The sequence below is a fragment of the Tenrec ecaudatus genome, chromosome 8, assembly GCF_050624435.1.
Source record: "Tenrec ecaudatus isolate mTenEca1 chromosome 8, mTenEca1.hap1, whole genome shotgun sequence".
Taxonomy (NCBI): Eukaryota; Metazoa; Chordata; class Mammalia; order Afrosoricida; family Tenrecidae; genus Tenrec; species Tenrec ecaudatus.
This window is the reverse complement of record NC_134537.1, coordinates 92,824,349-92,839,713: the sequence shown is the minus strand read 5'-3', so window position 1 is coordinate 92,839,713 and position 15,365 is coordinate 92,824,349.

The following is a 15,365-nucleotide window of genomic DNA, read 5'->3' as shown; positions in this document are numbered from 1 at the left end:
CTTGCTAGGATTGGTGATCTTTCACTAGCAACTGCTATGCTCATTGGTCAATACATGTCTGATGGCATCTCCCCCCAGGCTCACCAGGAATGTTTCATTAGCATACTTACCTGTTTGATCAGTTGCCCACCATTCCTTCCTTGTTTGAAGATGCACGACTATTGGCTACTTCAGCTGTACCCTATTTTACATGTGACGTAATGGTGCCAACCCCTCGCTGGCTATTTAAACCTCTGCTCTCAACTCAATAAGACAAGGCTTGATCAGATTCCTGTCTTGCCTCCATTTCTCGCGCCCTTGCCCATCTTCATTCCCAGTCCCTCTTTCAGGTGTCCACGTTCTTGATGTCCTGTGGGACAGGACATTTTTGCATGGTTTTCTGTCTATGAAATCCAAGATAGGTAAATCTATGGAGACAGTAACTGGATTAATAGCTTCTTGCTACAAATGTGCTTGACACAATGGATGGATGGATGGATGGATTGTGATGAGTGGTACAAGCCCCCAATAAAATGATTTAAAAAGAAAAATAGTCTCTTGTGGGGATGGTTGGAGGAAGGTTGGAGAGAAATAGGGAACTAATCACAATGAGCACAAGAAAAAGAAAATGTTCTAAAATTAATTGTGGTCATGATTATTCAACTCTTGTTGATATGACTGAATTATTGAATTGTATGATATGTGGAATATGTGCCCAGAAACTGATTTTAAAAATAATAAAATTTTAAAAGAAGAAGGAAAATGATATCAAGGAGGTCAAGAAAGAGAAAGTCTTGAAACTGATTGTGGTGGCAGTTGTATAATACTGCTTGATGTGATTGAACTATGGAATGAGATGATGTCTGTATTACTGCCCACTAAAAAGGTTTTCAAAAATAAAAGAAGATTGGCCAGAAATCAGAATTAGATATGTGATACTTTAGGGGGTTTGTGATACTTGTTACCTGCTTCTAGACAGTAAGCTAAAGGCAGGGATTGTTCTTGTCCATCTTTGTGTTCCACGTCGCATCTGCCCCCCTGTCCACTAGAGGTGCACATTAACTGTTTCTTGTTCATGCTGACATCAGTGAGGCCTAGCTGATGCTATCGAAGACTGGCTGAGGCGTTGCAGTGCTTGAAGGAGACTTACACGTTACTGGAGTTCATTGCTTAAGAATGGGAATAAGAAAATTCCACTTTTCATTTGGAGTTAGAAAAGTTTAAAGAGTCCCGTTCTATTTGGAATCCAGTTTCCAAGTTTACCTGTCTTTGGCTATGGGGCAGAATTCCATGAACAGAGCTGGTAGGGGTGCGGGGATGGGGCGTAGGGGGTGGGGGGAGGGGGTAAGGGAGAGGTTGAAACCCACCGTTTACTTAACTCAACAGTATCTCGGTGATTTTTTAACTCATAAACCAGAGAAGGAACTTTTACTAGTTAGTCCACAAACCACTGTGCTAGAGAGCGTGGGCAATACCCATGGCTTCTGGGGTCAAGGAAGTTCCAACGGTAATGTCTCAGAGGGACAAAAGTCCTATCTTCCATGAATATCCCACCCATGGAAAAAGAGAAGCTGCCTCTGATTTTTCAGGGTTCAGATTTATCCTCTGCCATTCACTAGCTATGGGATTTCAGAACAATAACTCGATGTCTCTGTGTTTCCATTTGCTAATATCCACAGTTTTAGAGAAAATCCAGTTAATTAAATGCCACTCAGAAAAGACCATTAAGTACAAAAAAGCGTGCCTGTCACCTAGTGGGTACATAATATTATATTCTATACACTACTTACAAACGTGCTGCCATTAAATGGACCCTAACTCACAGGAACCCTACGGGACAGGGTGAATGCCCTGGGGCTGTCAAGACTTTGCATCTTCACAGGAGCAGGCAGCCTCAGTGTCCAGCCACCGGCTGGTTGCAGCTGCTGACTTGATGGTGGCAGCTCCAAGTGTCGCCCCTACCCCTCCAGGGCTCCTTCCTTACACTTACCATGATTCATCAGAAAACCACTGACTCTGCTTTGACTGACTTCCTCCATTTGCTGGGGGAATTTCTGAACACTAAGTTCCCTAAAAGAAATTCCTCTTCTAAATGCAACTGCCTCCCCCACCCCCACCCCCCTTTTTTTAAATGCACTCCTTCAGCGCTATTTCTTTTTGCTCACCAGGAGAGTTTACACCTCTTATGCAAGACTCAGTGGGCTCCTCAGTACGCTTCCTCTGTCCTCCAGATCCTGTTGCATTGAAAAGGTCAAGTTTTCCATGGATATTCAGTAGACCTAAGCCAAGCCCAACTGACCTTTATCTCTCTAGTTAAATGGTACAGCATTTTATTCTATACTGCTTCGCAGTCTCTCTCGAATGACCCGTGTGTCAATCCTGTGCATGCGATCTGGCCTTCCACTGCTTGAAAACAGCATATTTGAAAGTAGCCTCGCCCTGGCTTTAAGGATGATGGCAAAGGCACAGGGAAAAGAATGTCCACATGAGGCCACAGAGTTAGGTATGGACAAAGCAGGGACTTCTGCTCTTAGTCCAACAAAGTGGCCACTTGAGAGCAGGAACGGGTACTTCCTTGAAGGTGCTCCCGTGCTCACTCAGTGTGTACGTGTGGCTATAAAATGCCATGCATGTGCTTTGCCTGAGCTTCCCTAGTGAGGGAGTACATCGTACATAAACCAGGACAGACGCCTTTTCTGGAGATTGTCAGAGTCACACAGGAAGGCCGTGGAGGCAGGTTGCCATACGAACAAGTAAAATGGTAGAGATGATCCAAACTAGAATAAGTCCTGAGAATTACAAATGGTCCAATTCCAGCTTGTCCCTCAAGTCATCTGGACATCAGAGGAGCATCTAATCTTCATTTCATCAGAAAGCCCCATCTGCCAAAACACTAATTTGGCCTTCCAATATTCCCCAATATGGGGGTCAAATAGATCATCTATACTGACCTTGCCACTAGGGAATTACCCAGACTTATCCAAGTTTGTACTTGATGATGAAGCCAGACCTGGGGGACTGTGGAATTATAGAAGCTATGGCGTGGAAAAGCAAACTCCATACTCATTGTCAAGTCAGTGTGACTCATAGCAACCCCATACAGCTTTCCAGAAATGGGGACCTTTTTCTCCCTCAGAACAGCTGGTGGGTTTGGACCAGAGACCTTGTGGTTAGCAGTCTCACTGCACATAATCCACTATCCCACCCAAGCTCCCTATGGCAAAGCCATGGTCTAAAGCCTAGGAAGCTGGGTTTGCTTTTCTAGCCCCGCTATTATCGAGATTCTAAAAGGTGGGGAGAGTTGCATGACCTCCCTGAAGTTTCGTTTTCTCATCTGGAAATAAAGATGTTAAGTACAGTTGATTCCTAAAGTCCTTTCCGGGTCTAACAATTATATACACTAGTCTTGACCAATGAAACCACATCCACTGTTGTCTGAGTTACCTGTCACTGATTTGAGTCCCTCCAGGTCCTGGTCTCTAGAAAACAACTTTTTGTTGGACCAATTGTAAGCTTGCAAGCTAATCACAGAACCTACTTTCTGTTGAAATTTAAATTGCATCATTTTAAATGCAAAAACCTTAAGTTTCTAATTTTTGTTTTTAAATGTACTGAGTAGTTATTTTTAACAAATATAAAAAAAGAAAAAATGTCCAGCAAATCTCAGGTAAAATCTACATATATTATGGACTGGGTGGGTATGATGTCCGTGAACAATCTATGTCTACCCAGAAAGTAAAAGTATTTGGAAACGGGCTCTCTGTAGAAGTAATAATTCCAGATGAGGTCATATTAGTTTACAGTGGGCTCAAACTCAATGATGGGTATCCTTGTAAGATGGGAAAACAGACAGACACACGCAGGACGAATGTGGCCATGTAAACAGAAAATGGAGTGGTACATTCACAAGCCAAGGACAACCAAGGGTTGCTGGCACCAACTAGAAGTTGCAAAAGGCATAACGTAGATTCTCCTTTCATATCACCAGTAAGAAACAATCCTGCAGACACCTTGAGTTCAGACTGCCTAGAGATATCTGAGAACAAAGTTCCATTATTGTAAGCACCCCAGTTAGTGGTAAAGTAAGCGTTGGTCTTCAGCCACTAACCAAAAAGTCATAACAAACTGGCCAGCAATGGGACTGGCTAATTCTGGCTCATTTGTGATGATTCGTTGTAACAGCCTTAACCCACTGCTGTTCCCATGGACTCCGGCTCAGAGCATCCCTGTGGAACAGAGCAGAGCCTCTTCCAAGACTGCCAATCTTTATGGGAGCAGACAGCCTGTAGGACACAGACACATATTCCCTTCACATATCCCCCTGAGTGTGTGTGCACATGTTCTAGAGATTATATTGCGAGTGCCATTTTTGTATGCAGTAAATCTCTGGGTTAGCCAACATCTGAATACGGACAACCTGTACTTGCCCGTTAATGCTCTGTAAATCTGCCCTCGCTGTGAAATGATTGCACCAAGCCTACTCACCACAAGCTCATCTCCACAATCACCTTCCTTGCTGCCTATGCAGCTTTTAAATCGTGGGCAGACTCTGAGCCTTGTCTTGCAACAAAGTAAAGCTAAATCAGAACCCTCTGCGCCTGTTGCAGCTGACCTTCAAATTCAACCTAAAGACACACATTGGATTGAATCTCATTGATAACCCAGGGGCTGCCTGTGTTGACTTTTCACTTAACTGTTCTTGTGAAGAATTTCTCATGCAATGAAATCGTTTCCTAGCCATCTCGCTGTTGTTAGCTGCTGTCCAGGTACCCCATCGCCTGGCCACCCCACACTCCATCCTGAGCTATCCTTACAACTATTGCAAATCAGATCGCTGTGATCCATAGGGTTTTCATGGGCTGAGGTTCACAAGTAGGTTACCAGGCCTTTCTTCCTGGTCTGTTGTAGTCCGGAAATAACCCCAGACCTGTCCAACCTCCTAGCAACATGCAAACCTCCACTGACCAGTGGGTAGTGGTGTTGAACAAGGCTCATTGGCAGGGAATGGACCCCATGTTTCCCATGTGGGAGGCAAGAATTGCCCCACAGAACAACCAATTCCTAACCTAGTCTTGATTTTATGTACCAACAGTGAACTTCTCCTCATAGCAACCTTACAGTGTGACAGATAGAACTGCCTCCTCGGGCTTCTCGGCTGTCATCTTTACGGAGCAGATTGCCAGGTCATCTTGCACAGAGCTGCTGAGCATGTCTGCAGTGCTGAGCCGTTGTGTCCCACAGATCCCTGTCCAGCTTGTGCTGCCGTGACTCAGACCTGACTCATATCCACCTTAGGTACAACGGAGCTTGACACTGACCGGTCCTTCACCATCCCCATCATTCTTCTTGTATTTGAGCCTGTTGTCACAGCCACTGTCAGGTCATCTTATTGACGGCCTTCTTTCTCACTGCCCTCTTACTTTACCAAGCCTGGTGTCGTTTTCCACGGATTGGTCTCTCCAGATCATGTGTGAGATGAAGTCTCACCACTCTCACGACGAAGGAGCTTTCTTATGTGTCAAGACTATTCCATCCAAATAAACATGTCAGCAGGTTAGGCAACTGACCTCCTTATGCTGGAATATTTGATATGTTAAAGAACTGCTATGACGTGACTTTGACAAGCGTTACTTGGAGTTTCAAAAATCTCTTTTCCCAGCTCACACGCAAGGCAGATGATACCTGCTTGCAGCACAGAGTGAGGGCGCTTCCAGCCATCTGGCTTCTTTGGGGGCTGTGTTTGCACAGTTACGCTGCTTGTTCATAATAGCTATTGACCTGATCCTAGGGAGCCCTCTGCTGTCCCTTCTCTTTGTCACAACATGTTCGTGATTCTAAACCAAACCAAAGCAGGCTGCCACATATTTCTCCCACGGAGCAATTGATGGGTTCATACTACCCACCTCTGAGTTAGCAACGAAGTGCTTAAGCACTGCACCACCAGGGTTCCTTGCAGCGACTCGAGTGGCAATGAAAGTAATGCAGAACAGAACCGGAGTTCTCAAAATATCAAACAAGCAGCACACCGTTCCCAGCCTAGAAACCCCACACGCTATCTAACAGTCATAAATAGAAAGTAACAAACACAGTAACAAAGGAAGACAGTATGTCTTCATAGGCTAATCATCTTCTCTCATCTCATGGAAAATTTTATACTAGTGGTCTTACACTGATCTCACACAGCCATAAATAGATGCTTAATAAAATAGATTTATTTTATCTACTGTGGTTTGTCTTCATAATGTTTTCCTGGATCAGGATTTTCCAGGAAATGAAAGGGATACATATTATATGGGGAAAATTTAGGTCCCTTGGCATGAGCTTTATTCCCTACCACCCCATCCCTTAGCTAATCTTCTTCCCCAGTTATTATTTATAATAAGAGAATAGGAGTTTGCATGCCAATCTGAGGCGTTGATTTCTGGAACTTTAAATGATGATATGGAATCTTCCCAATTGATAGATAGTCACTTTGGGACAGAATTGAGTTACTGGCCAAAGGCCACACTATAAATAAGGAGACTGTGTTAGTCTTTAGAGAAACAAATCCACATAAACCGAGGAATAAGAGAGAGTTTTATATAAAGGTTAAGTGTGCATCAAGAAAACATCCCAACCCAGTGCTTCCCAAGCCTACAAATCCAACATTAATTAACCCATTAGCCCATATGTCCAACACCAATCCATAAAGTCCTCCCCCATCTCACAAAACAGATGCAATGATGCCGACTGCAGGAGGAAAGCCAAGTCAGTGAATGTGTAAGCAACTCAGCGCTGGCAGGGGTCTCCACACGGCTGCTCCAGCACCCAGGACTGCATCCGGGTAGGTCCATGTGACTTCTCCTCAGGGATGTCTTACAGGAAGTGAGCCTTGCCAGCTAAAGTAGGGAACTGGCTAAGGCAGCTGCACCCTGGTCCAACCATCAGAAAACAAGAGACTCGTGAACTCGAAAGGTGAGGCTCACCAAGCCATTTATCCTCCGCCCTTCCATTAACCTCACATGTGTTTATCAGCCAGGTTGGCACAATAAACTAACTACCTCAGAGACACAAGTTCAAAGCTGGTCAGCTGAGTCTAAGTCTCCTGTTCCCACCACATTCCCTTCTGCTAGGACCAGTCATTCTTGCATTTCCTGGAGTAAAGTCAGGATAGGGCTTCAACAAATAAGAGGGGAACACAATCTGCATATAATCTGAATAGGAAGGGAGTTCATCAGGAAAATTTCTTTTTTTTTTAAAAATCATTTCATTGGGGGCTCTTACAGCTCTTCTAATATCCTATAAATCAATTGTATCAAGCATATTTGTACATATGTTGCCATCATTTTCTAAACTTTAATTTTATATTTGAGCCTTTGATATCAGCTCCTATTTTTCACTCCCTCCCCCTTCCTCTAACCCTTGTGAACCCTTGATAAATTATAAATTAGTATTGTTTTAATATCTTACACCAGCTGCTGTCTCCCTTCACCCATATTTCTGTCGTTCATATCCCTGGGGGTGGGGTGATAGGATTATGCATCAGTCATTACTATCTGTTCCCCTTTCCTTCCCTCTTCCCTCCACTTCACCCCTACCTTCCTGGTACTCCCATTTCTGTTCCTGAGGAATTTATCTGACCTGGATTTCGTGTGTCATGAGCTTTTATCTGTACCAGTATACATGCTCTGGTCTAGCCAGAACTGAAAACCAGGACTGGGGTCATGATAGTGGGGGGTGAGGAAGCTTCAAAGAACCAAAGGTATAGTGTGTGTTGCTTCATCAGTGTTATACTTCACCCTCGTTGACTCGTCCCTTCCTTGGAACCCTTCTGTGAGGGCATGTCCCATTGTCTACAGATGGGCTTGGGGTCTCTGCTCAAATCCTCTTCATTATCAACAATGTTTTTGTTTTGCTTTGTTTTGAGTCTTCTGATGCCTGTTACCTGATCCCATCAACAACTCATGATCACACAGGCTGATGTGCTTCTTCCATGTGGGCTTGTTGCTTCCCCACTAAATGGCCACTTGTTTAATGTCAAGCCTTTGAGATGCAAGATACTATCTTTTGATAGCCAGACACCGTCAGCTTTCTTCACCATATTTGCTTATGCACCTATTTTGTCTTCAGTGATCATGTCAGGAGGGTGAATATCAGAGAATGCCAGGTTGTTAGAACAAAGTGTTCGTGCATTGAGGAAGAGTTTGAGCAGGGTCCCATAGTCCATCCACTTCCTCAATGTATTGCCATTAAATATATGTACATAGGCCAATAACTCTATTTTTATGAATGACTATATTTAGCGAAGTGCACACCTATGTTCATTCCTCTGTCCATAGCTTTGCTTCCTAGATCTTTCCTCTGTTTCCTTTTATGTTCCCCCTGCCCACCCATCACGCTCACCCTTCTACTGCCTCCTAGTAATTCCTCTCAGCTAGATTGCTGTTGCTCCAACAGCACTGGGATCTCTGAGAACTAGTTCATTCTTAAGGAATGGGGCTACATATTTTCATTCAACTAATAAACATTTATTAGTAAGTACTAAGCCCTGGTGACACAGAGGTTACTCAGTGGGCTGTTAACAGCGAGGTCAGCAGTTCAAAATCACCAGCAACTCTGTGGGAGAAATACTAGACTTTCTACTTCCGTAAACAGTTACAGACTCAGAAGCTCACAGGGGCAATTTTACCTGATCCTATAGGGTTGCTCAGAGTCTGAATCAATGTGAGGCAGTGAGTTTGAGTTGTGATATATTGCCTGAGCCAAACCATGGTATCACCAATCATCTCATATGCATGTGAAGCTGGACAAGTGAACAAGGGGATTGGAGAATTGATGCATTTGAATTAGGGTGTTGACAAAGAATAGAGAATGTACCATGGACTGCCAGGAAAATAAGCAAAATCTGTCTTGGAGGAAGTTTAGCCAGAATGATCACTTAAAGCTGACAATGGTAAGACTTCATTTCACATACTTGATACATGTTATCAGGGACAACCAAACTCTCAAAAACTCACTGCCACTGGGTCAATACTGACTCATGGGGAGCCTCTGTGTTTCTGAGAGTATACCTGTTTATGGGAGTAGGAAGTCCAGTCTTCCGCCCATGGAGCTGCTGGTAGTTTCAAACTGCTGACCAGGTGGATGGCAGCCCAATGTGTAAACACTACGCCACCAGGGTTCCTTATCAGGAGCAACCAGTCCCTGGACAAGAACATTATGCTTGGCAAAGTAGGGGGATTCAGCTTAAAAGACATCTTCCCCCCAAGGAGATGGACTGACACAGTGGCTGCAACAGTGGGTCAAGCATAACAATTGTGAGGATGGCCCGGGACCAGGCAGTGTTTCCTTCTGTTGTGCAATCAATCATTGAAACAAAGCTGACTCTACAGCACCTAACAACATGTATTACCTTAAGGATCCCTGGTAGCATCATGCTTTGAGCATCGGGCTGCTAACCACAAAGTCAGTAGTTCACACCCACCAGCCAATCCAAGGGAGAAAGATGAGGTTGTCTGTTCTTGTAAAGATTTAGTCTTGGGGACCCTATAGAGGGCCTCTGTGATGGCAGTGGGTTTTATGGATTTATTACCTTGCTAGATACTGTATAGAGAAAACACAAGGAGAATATGTGCTTAATACAAAATAGTCAAAAAGATATGCCACTTGTTAAAGTGCTTAGAGAAGGGTAATGGACATGTAAATATTTTCTCAGTCAATCCATCACAGGATGTAACCGTGACATCCAAAACATGCTCCGTCCTTGCTATTTGCCACATGGTTTGCATTCGCTGTTCTTTTTATGATGTTCACAACCATTCCACGAGGAAAGCACACTAGTATCCCCATTTTATAAAGGGAAAAAGTGAGACTTAGGGAGACATTAAATCTTTTTCTCAGAGTCATTGAGTTCATAAACCGGGACTTAAACTCTACCTGGCTCTAAAATGAATGGCTCACAAGCACAATTCTACGTGTCCTCTCTCCTAAGGTGATTCCTTAGTGTTCTGTGTGATCATGTGCGACTTTGGGGTATTGTAAGTACATTTTAGGGAGAAAGAAATTCTCCTCCAAATCCTACAACATCAAGTGTTCATACTGCTGTGTCACCTCTTTTGACTTTCTCTGAGGGTCCAAACGTGTATTCTTCCACAACAGTGCTACTTGGTTAGGTGAAGCTGTTTTCACTGAGCATTATTAGATGAGGGTAGGTCAAAAAGTCTTGAGAGAAAAACAACGAAGAAGATAGACAGAAATGGGCAAGTCTCAACAATGTGATGGCGTGGATGAGTTTGGTGACAGGGGAAGCCCAGAGGACTACGGAGAGGAGCCACCACCTGAGTGTGAGTCATCATGCCTCATCCAGACAACCATGAACGCTTCCTGGTCAGTCTCCCCAATTTCTTTTTTTTTTTTTTAACAGTTTTATTGGTATATAATTCACCTATCACACAATCCAATAGTTCAATCATATCGAGGAGAGTTTTACAATCACAACAATCAGTTTTAGAGCATTTTCGTCATTCTTGTAATCTCATAGTTCTCTGTTGCCTTCTACCCATCCATTTTTTTTGCCCAGTCCACTGAAATATATTTTGAAAGCCCAATCATAACAGGTCCTGTTTCTTGAAACTCTCACTAAGAATAGAATTTGAATGACTATCCAAGGTTCCACATGAACTGACCCAACCTACTCCCCTACTGCTCTCTATTTAACTTAACATATTTTGATGCAAATAATACATGGTATACTTTTTTTTGGTGAACCATGCAGTTCCCTTCCAGTTTTAATTTCTATGCACCCTACATTGATTACATGCATGTGACCATTCTCTGAGCACATAATTTATAAAAAGTACAGTAGTTCACAAAATACATAAGTACAACAGTTCATCCTAGCCTTATTGCCCTTCATGTGCCTCGGGACATTTGCACTTGCTATCCCTGACTGGATCACCAGTCTCCAAGGATCTTTCCATGCCTTGGTCTCTCATTCCATTCATGTTTTACACAACTTACAAGGTATTTCCCTGACTACACCACTCAAGTCTTTGCCCACTCCAATCACCCATTTACCTCATTCCCTGTGTTATTATTTGTTATCACACTGTTCTTTCCGAGCTTTATTTATGGATTGTGTTTTCTGACTGTCGTAGAGCCAGGACTTTATATTTACTGCTGTGTCCTCAGGCCTTAGAACAATCTCCAGGGCGCACAGTAAGCTTACGCTGCTTATGCATTGTAAACCAGTGCTAATGCGATTCCTGATCATGTAGCAAACAGTTAGCAAATGTTTGCAGAAGCAAAAGAACCACAATGGTGATGGTAGTTGTTGCTTGCCCTCCAGTGGATTCCAACACACAGTGACCCTAAGTTTCAGACTAGAACTGTTTCACAGGGTTTTCTTGGCTGTAATCTTTATGGGAAGTAGATTGTCAGTCTCTATCCCACAAAGCTGCTTGGTTGATTCGATCTATCAATCAGCATTCAAATGTTAACTGTTATGCCACTAGGCACTGTGACAGTTAAGGTTTTGTGTCAATCTGGCTGAGCCAGGATTCTTAGTGGTTTGGTATTTAAGACCTAGGAATCCCTATTAGGTGTTCTGATAGCATAATGGATTATGCATTGGGTTGCTAACCACAGAGTTATCAGTTTGAAACCACTGGCTGCTCCAAGGGAGAAACATGAGGCTTTCTACTCCCATAAGGAGTTAATCTCAGAACCCACCGGCAGGTTTACCCTGTTTTACAGGGTCATTATGAGTCAGAATCTATTCAAAGCCATTAAGAAAAAGAGAAAATCCCCCATGCTGAAATTTAACAAATGTAATCACTTCCATGATGTACTCTGCTATTAGTGGTCAAGTGAAAGGAAATTTTCCCTGTTATGTGGCCTGCTTCCAATATAAATGGACCATGTGGAAAAGCTGGTTTGCTTTTTATAGGGTCTGGTTCCTACATATGCCTCCTTGACCACTGTCTTTTATCAATTTCGTGTCAACTTGATAAAAGAATGAAGGGGTGGCGTCTACTCTGTCAATCATGTCACAGCCTGATTATCCCTCCTGTGGATGCAGCCTTCTCATGAGGATCCTGGGAACTTGCTCTCCCTTGACTGCCATCAGAAGAGGCTGGCCACTCACTCTCTCTCTCTGTGTGCTTCACATTCCTGTTGACAAGCCACATGGAGCCACACTGATGGCAGCCAGAGCCCCGGAGATGCGTCCATTGCCATTGAATAAACAGGACTTTCCACCTACTGGCCTGTGGTCTTCCTGCAGTCGGCATCATTGCATGTGCTGTGTGAGTCTAAAAGGAATTCATGGGCTAATATCAGCCTTATGGGCTAATATCGAACTTAGGCCTTGATCTGGACTGGGTTATAATGCTTTCTTGATGGATAATTAATTCTTGATATAATGTTCTCTCTTACACATAAATAGGTGTCTCTGGATTTGTTTTTCTAGTCAACCCAGACTAACACATCACTAAATCTTTGGACTTGAGCCAATGGCCCACCATATTGTCAGCTGGTTCCAGGAAGCATCTGTGGCCTGTCATCTGAGCTGCCAACCTTGGATTCATCCACATTTGCAGCTACTAGACTCTCTCCTGGATGATCTTGGGTTCACCAGCCCTCATAGTTACTCAAGTGAAGAGAAGCCTCAAGCTCACATTCGGCCCATGAACTTGGCACCTGCCTGCTTCTACAATTGTGTAGGCCATTTCCTTTACATAATGCTCTCTCTACATACACATATGTAAGCTTCACTGGTTTTACTTCTGGAGAGAACACAGCCCAAACAACCTCTTATAACAATGGTTAGCAGATAGATATTCATATATGAAAATTTCCTACCTCTGTGAAAAATTGGCTTCTAAAGACAAAGTGTCATTTTTATTAGAAAAATGAAAATGTCACATACTTTATTTGAGAAAATACAGTACAATGCATACAGTAGAAGACTAAAATGACATAGATGTATTAGTAAGTGAGAAGTAAAATTCTCCCTTTGGTCATGGTGTAAAGGTATGAAATACAAAGGGGGAAAGATTTGAGAACTCTTTAAGTGATCAAACTAATGCCCTGACTAAGAGATAGATGTGATTATGGTTTTGTTTACAGACCAGGGAACACAATAGAAAAGAGGGATTTTGTTGGGGTTGGGAAGGAAAAGAGATCTGCTTAAGTTTCCTTGGAATGTTCAAATTGAGATTTCTATTTGATTAAATAGAGAACTGAAACTGGGATTTAAAAATGGGATTTATCATAATATTGACAACATGGAAATAAAAGAAGCAAACTGAGAGTGTGCCTCTGGGGAGAAGAGTCTGAAAGGCCACATTTAAGGGATCACTAAGATTAGGGGTGAGCAGAGGAAAATGATACTACATTGAAAACTGAGGAGGAATGGTATAATTAGAATTGAAGGGAACCAGAGCCCTTGCCCTAGGAGTCAAAAAAAGAGAAGTTTTAAGGAAAGACTAATGTACAAGGCCAAAAGAAAAGGCAAATAATAGGCAGACTAAACATTTCCAGGGTATTTGACATCAGGAGACCACTGTGATATGGGAAGACAAATGCCTGGTGTAGAAGATGGTTGGAGCCCTGCATGAGAAGAGGCTTAACAGTTAGGCTGCTCTCCAAAAGGCTGGTGGTTCAATTCCACCAGCAGCTCCAAAAGAACGATCAGGCTGTCTGTTCCCAGAAAGGTTCACAGCCCTTGGGAACCTTAGGGAGCACCCTGCTCTGTCGCTATGAGTTGGAGCTGACTTGATGGCAATGGGTTTGGTTGGAATTTTATCCAGAAGAGCACAAAAATGGTCATGTCCATGTGTTCCCTGTGTGTGGCGGGATAATAGAGAAAATATGAAGTGAATGAAGAGTGAGGAAGCAGAGATAGCACATTGGAAGCATTATTTCAAATAGTTTCAATAAAATGCAGTGCCTTAATGTTTTATTTTACATAAAATGCTGCATAGAATTATATATACAGTGTGATACAAATGACATTTTTTAAATGTCAGAGAACAACCTGGAAGAAAATGTTGTGATATAGTAGCAGAGAATGCCTCTGGACAGTAAGAGCACACATGATTTTTGCTTTCTCTTTATATTCCTCTGTGCTTTACAAAGTTATCCAGTGAACTCTTAGAATTGGAAAAAAATTAATTTCATATTCTTAAAAGAACAGAGCAACTAATTTATGCCCCAGAGAAAATGGATAGAAGAGGGATTGCCTTAGTCAGGATAAGGGATTCTGGGAATAAAGAGAAAATGATGAAAGTGGAGATTTTTCTCATCAGAGGACACACTGTGTTCTTAGTTCCACTCCTCTCCCACCTGACCCCATCCAGCCTTTTGTTTCCAGATTTTATCTGCTGCCATTCAATGAGATGAACAATAAGCATTGCATAAAACCCTTTGTTGTAAACTCACAATGTCCCTATTTTTAAAACTCACTACAATTGAGTCAATTCTGACACCTAGGGATCTTATTAGTCAGGGTAGAACTGTCCTTGTGGGGTTCCAAGGCTGTAGCTCTTTAGGTAAGAGAACACCTCTTCTTTCTCCAGAGTGGTTGGTGGTTACAAAATGCTGACCTTGTGGTTAGCAGCCCATTGCATAGCCACTACACCACCAAGGCTCCTTACAGGACAGAGTAAAACTTCCCTTAGGGTCTTCAAAGCTATACTCTATACCGAAGCTGATGGCCACGTCCTCCTCCCAAGAAGCAGCAGTGAACTCTAACTGCTGACTTTTCAGCTATCAGTCAAGCACTTAACTAGGGTTTATTTAATTTATTTTTTTAGGGAGGAACACATACCAGTTCTCATCCAGTTGATTCTGACTCTTGGCAATCTCATGTGTCAGAATAGATTTTTTTTCTCTGAACTTCCACGTTAATAACCGCGATATCCATGGGACAAACAATCTCCCTATCCTCCTCTCTTAGGAGCATTCTGGCTGTGCTTCTTCGAGGACAGGTTTGTTTGTTCTTCCAGAAGTCTTGGTATATTCAATATTATTCACCAAAACCATAATTAAAAGAAATCAGTTCTTATCTGGCCTTCCTATTCATTGTCCAACATATATATATATATATATATATATATATATATATATATATATATATATATATGACACCATCTTCACCAAGTAGTCAAGTGGAGGGTCATTAAAAAACAAAGAAGTAGATCTTCATGAAGATGGATTGATACAGCGGCTGCAACAATGGGCTCAAGCATAACAATTGTGAAGATGGCACAGGACCAGGCAGTGTCTTCTCTTGTTGTATACAGAGTCTGAGTCAGAACTGACTCGAAGCCACCTGACCACGACTGCAGTACGGTTTCTTAGCAGTAGAGGTGCTTCTGAGTGGACAGAATCACTAGCGTTCCATG